The following is a 6,000-nucleotide window of genomic DNA, read 5'->3' on the forward strand; positions in this document are numbered from 1 at the left end:
TGGAAAAGTAGATACGATGGAGACTTATCAACTCCCCCAAGCTTAAAACCTTGCTTGTCCTCAAGCAACTCAGTTGACAAACTGAGAGAGAAAGAAAAACTTTGACAAACTCTGTTCGATCTTGTTGTTGCAACTATGTCTAACTCATAACCAGAATTTCAGCAAGATCACAAGTTAACCACATAAGCAAGTGACACAAAGGTCCCATGGTAAGCTAATATCAATGGCATAATCAGCTAACGAGCAAATAATAATGAGTTTCAAATACCAACACTTCAATCAAAACAAGCATGAAGCAATATGAATAGGTGGTATCTCGCTAGCTCTTTCTGAGACCGCAAAACATAAATGGAGAGCACTTTCAAAGATCAAGGGTTGACTAAACATTGTAATTTATAGCAACGAAGATCGAGTCATAGTCATACTCAATATCAATCAAAAGCAAAGCATAAAAATGACAGAGGTGCTCTCTAATTGGTGCTTATATAAGAGGAGGATGACTCGACAGGAAAATAAATAGAAAGGCCCTTCGCAGAGGGAAGCATTGATTTGCACAGGTGCCAGAGCTCAAGCTTTGAAAACAGAGATAATAATTTGGGGTGGCATGCTTTCATTGTCAGTGCAATGACCAAGAGTTCTCAATATCTTCCATGCTACTCATGCTATAGGCGGTTCCCAAACAGAAAAGTAAAGTTTTAACTCCCCCAGCACCAATCAATCACACTCCACGCTTAGCCGAATCCTCGGGTACCGTCCATACTAACATCAATCCGGGGGGAGTCTTGTTTTACAGTTATGTTTTCGATTTAAGCGTGGAACTGGGCATTTCAATTACCGGCCCCTTTCTTGTGAATGACAGGGAATAAACACATGTCGAGGATAACACTCCTAGCATGGAAGATACCAATAGCCCCATGTCACCACATGAGCCGTCCGGGCATGAAAAACAGATTATTTCTTGAAGGTTTAGAGAATGGCACATGCAAATTTACTTGGAACGGCAGGTAGATAACGCAAATAGGTAGGTATGGTGGACTCTCATGGAAAAACTTTTGGGTTTATGGAAGTGGATGCACAAGCAGTATTCCGCTTAGTACAAGTGAAGGCTAGCAAAAGACTAGGAAGCGACCAACTAGAGAGCGACAACAGTCATCAAGATGCAATGAGTTTGACTAACATTAAATGCAAGCATGAACAGGATATAAATCACCATGAACACAAACTTCATAGAGGCTATGTTGATTTTGTTTCAACTACATGCATGAACATGCGCCAAGTCAAGCCACTTGAAACATTCAAAGGAGAATACCATCCTATCATACTACATCATAGTCATCTCAAAATCTATGTTGGCAATCAAGACAAACCATTATAAGCTCTCAGCTAAATAAGCATGGCATCAGAATATATGATCTCTAAGTTGTCATTGCAAACATGGTTTTCTCACAACAAAGCTAAATCTGGGTCGACAAGCTAGTCGTATTTACAAAAACAAAATAGATAGAGTTCATACCAGCTTTTCAGTCTCAGTGACTTCATCATATATCATCATTATTGCCTTTCATTTGCACGATCGAACGATGTGAGCAATAATAAGTGCATTGGACTAAGCTGAATCTGCACGCAAACACAAAGGAGAAGACAAAGTAATATGGCTCTTTTGAAAGCTAAACAGGTAAGCATGCAAGAACCACTAAGCATTGTAACCAATATCTTCTACCTTGACACAAAGAGAAAGAAAACTATTTACACGGGAAAGCTCCAAACAAGCAAAAGAAGAAAGAAAAATCTTTTTGGGTTTTCTCAAAAGGACACAAAACAAGAAAACAAGAAAACGAAAATAAACTAGCATGGATAATACAGTGGCAAAGTGTAAACACCGGCTAACAAAGTGAAAGCATAAGCATGGATGTAAAGTCGGTGAGAACGCGTACTCCCCCAAGCTTAGGCTTTTGGCCTAGCTTGGTCTACTCCCATGGATGGTCCTGGCGAAACCCAAAATCATAATCGGTGTTATTCGGGAGTGTTGCAGCCACTTCCTGAATAGCTGCCTCATGAAGTCGAGCAGCCGTTGCCTCCCTCTCATACTCCGCTGCCTCTCCTATGGTTATGTAGTATCTTCGTTTTACCTGAAAGTCAAAGAAAGCAGGAGCAGGAAGGGTAATATGGAAAACACGCTGCCGGTTAAATATCAAGCGGTATAGGAGGGATCCATGATCTCTCTCAAGGAACTGGTAGCGTGCTAGAGCGACATGATCAAGGTAGGCTGTACGGAGAGGAGGGTCTTCTGGACGGATGGATACTCCAAGAAAATTTGCTAAGCGTGTAGCATAAACTCCACCAAAGAAATCCCCCTCGCTGGCATTTTTATTCAGCCTCCTTGCTATTATAGCTCCCACATTGAAGCTCATGTCACCTGTTACTGCGCTCTTAAGGATACTAAAATCAGAAGCGCATAGGTGACAATGTGCACCCTTGCCGTTAATGCACCTACCTATGAAGAGGGCAAGGTAGTGCAAGGCAGGGAAATGAATGCTTCCTATGGTGGCTTGCGTGATATCTCTGGTTTCTCCAACATTTATACTGGAGACAAAGTCTCTGACCGAAGACTTGGAAGGATCATTAATACTACCCCCATCGGGTATCTTGCAAATCCTATTGAAATCCTCCAAGTCCACGGTATAGGATTTATCGTACAGATCAAACAGTATGGATGAATCACGGCCAACTGGGAATTTAAATCTACGCACGAAAGAGGCAGTGAGCATAGCATACTGTTCACATTTACCTGAGAGGAATTCTTCTAACCCGGCATTGCGGATAAGTGTATCAAACTCATCCTTGAAACCTGCTTCGATCATGAACTCATCGGAAGGCCATTCACATGGTTGTACCCGTGCGTCCCTTAGTTGAAAAGGTTCGGGCTCCCGAAAAGAGACACGAGGACCCTTCTTACTTGAGGAACCACCATGAAACTTCCTCCTGAACATAATTTCCTTTTGCTGAAATTTTTGAAGTTCAAGAGAAAAGTGAATGAAGATCCACCACACCTTGTAGCAACTACTCCTACTAGTGCCTAGAGACTGTATCACGCGCTAAAACTACTTGGGATCAGCTAAAATCAACCTTTCAAGCTCAAGAACAGGGTCACCAAGGTAGCAAGAATACGCGAAAGATAAAGCACTAGAGCAAAAACTAATTGGACCAATGGAGAAGTCACTTACCAAGGATTAATTTACCCAAAACGGTTTGGAGAATGGTGCTTTGAGCAAGGAGATCGAAAATCACAGCCAAATGAGCAAGAACACGGGTTTGAGCTACGAAACAATTTTTTCTGGAGGTGGAAGAAGAGGCCGGGAGATGGAATGAGTGGAAGGGGTCCTTGTGGGCCCCACAAGCTTGCACTCCGCCACCAGGGGGTAGGTGGCGGTGGCAGGGCTTGTGGCCCACTGGTCTGGCCCCCAGGCCATCTCTCAGGCCCAGAAAATTTCAAAAATTCCAGAAAAAATCATACTAAATTTTCAGGACCATCGGAGAACTTTTATTTTTGAGGTATTTTTCTCCGAGACGCTAAAACAGAAAAGAGAAAAAACTAAACTAAACTATCATTTTTCTTCTAAGCAAAAGAAAATGAAAGCTTAAAACAGAGGTATGTGACTCTTTGATTCATCCGTTTCATGGTCATCGAAAGAAATCCGTCAATGGGATTGATCAAGTCCTTATGACAAAACCTTCTCGAATCGCAAGAGAGAACGGAGAATTTTCTAATAGCCACTAAGTCACCTCAATGGGGATATGTTTCTCCCCAACAAGCAAATCATACTTCATCTTGACACGAGGAATAGGGCATTCAAAGCTCCCAATAAGAACCGATGAAGTCTTTTTGATAGCAATGATGCAATGTACTTAATATCGTTTCTTCGGAAAGTGCACTGTGTGCTCATTACCGTTGACATGGAAAGTGACATTGCCTTTCTTGCAATCTATAACAGCCCCTGCAGTGTTTAAAAAGGGTCTTCCGAGGATGACAGCCATGGCATCGTCCTCAGGAATATCCAAGATAACAAAGTCTATTAAGATAGTGGTGTTAGCAACCACAACAGGCACATCCTCGCAAATGCCGATAGGGAAAGCAGTTGATTTATCGGCCATCTGCAGAGAAATTTCAGTGGGTGTCAACTTATCCAACTCAAGTCTACGATAAAGAGAGAGCGGCATAACACTAACACCGGCTCCAAGGTCACATAAGCCAGTTCTTACGTAGTTTCCTTTAATGGAGCAAGGTATAGTGGGCACTCCGGGATCACCAAGTTTCTTAGGAGTTCCACCTTTGAAAGTGTAGTTGGCAAGCATGGTGGAGATCTCAAGATCTGGTATCTTTCGTTTATTAGTCACGATATCTTTCATGTACTTGGCATACGGAGACATCTTGAGCATATCAGTTAACCGCATCTGCAGAAAGATGGGTCTTATCATCTCAACGAAGCGCTCAAAATCCTCATCATCCTTTTTCTTGGATGGCTTAGGAGGAAAGGGCATAGGTCTCTAAACCCATGGCTCTCTTTCTTTACCATGCTTCTGTTGGAATTATGCCCTAGAGGCAATAATAAATATAGTTATTATTATAATTCCTGTATCAAGATAATAGTTTATTATCCATGCTATAATTGTATTGAATGAAGACTCATTTACATGTGTGGATACATAGACAAACACCGTCCCTAGCATGCCTCTAGTTGGCTAGCCAGTTGATCGATGATAGTCAGTGTCTTCTGATTATGAACAAGATATTGTTGCTTGATAACGGAATCACGTCATTGGGAGAATCACGTGATGGACTAGACCCAAACTAATAGACGTAGCATGTTGATCGTGTCATTTTGTTGCTACTGTTTTCTGCGTGTCAAGTATTTATTCCTATGACCATGAGATCATATAACTCACTGACACCGGAGGAATGCTTTGTGTGTATCAAACGTCGCAACGTAACTGGGTGACTATAAATATGCTCTACAGGTATCTCCGAAGGTGTTAGTTGAGTTAGTATGGATCAAGACTGGGATTTGTCACTCCGTGTGACGGAGAGGTATCTCGGGGCCCACTCGGTAATACAACATCACACACAAGCCTTGCAAGCAATGTAACTTAGTGTAAGTTGCGGGATCTTGTATTACGGAACGAGTAAAGAGACTTGCCGGTAAACGAGATTGAAATAGGTATGCGGATACTGACGATCGAATCTCGGGCAAGTAACATACCGAAGGACAAAGGGAATGACATACGGGATTATACGAATCCTTGGCACTGAGGTTCAGACGATAATATCTTCGTAGAATATGTAGGATCCAATATGGGCATCCAGGTCCCGCTATTGGATATTGACCGAGGAGTCTCTCGGGTCATGTCTACATAGTTCTCGAACCCGCAGGGTCTGCACACTTAAGGTTCGACGTTGTTTTATGCATATTAGAGTTATATGGTTGGTCACCGAATGTTGTTCGGAGTCCCGGATGAGATCACGGACGTCACGAGGGTTTCCGTAATGGTCCGGAAACGAAGATTGATATATAGGATGACCTCATTTGATTACCGGAAGGTTTTCGGAGTTACCGGGAATGTACCGGGAATGACGAATGGGTTCCGGGAGTTCACCGGGGGGGCAACCCACCCCGGGGAAGCCCATAGGCCTTTGGGGAGACACACCAGCCCTTAGTGGGCTGGTGGGACAGCCCACAAGTGCCCTATGCGCCAAGGAGAAGAAAATCAAGAGAGAAAGAAAAAAAAGGAGGAGGTGGGAAGGAAGGGGGACTCCCTCCCACCAAATCTAGTCCAACTCGGTTTGGGGGGGAGAGTCCTCCCCCTTGGACTCGGCCGACCCCCTTGGGGCTCCTTGAGCCCCAAGGCAAGGCCCCCTCCCTCCCACCTATATATACGGAGGTTTTAGGGCTGATTTGAGATGACTTTCCACGGCAGCCCGACCACATACCTCCACGGTTTTTC

This window comes from Hordeum vulgare, chromosome 5H, assembly GCF_904849725.1.
Source record: "Hordeum vulgare subsp. vulgare chromosome 5H, MorexV3_pseudomolecules_assembly, whole genome shotgun sequence".
In the NCBI taxonomy this organism is placed as follows: Eukaryota; Viridiplantae; Streptophyta; class Magnoliopsida; order Poales; family Poaceae; genus Hordeum; species Hordeum vulgare.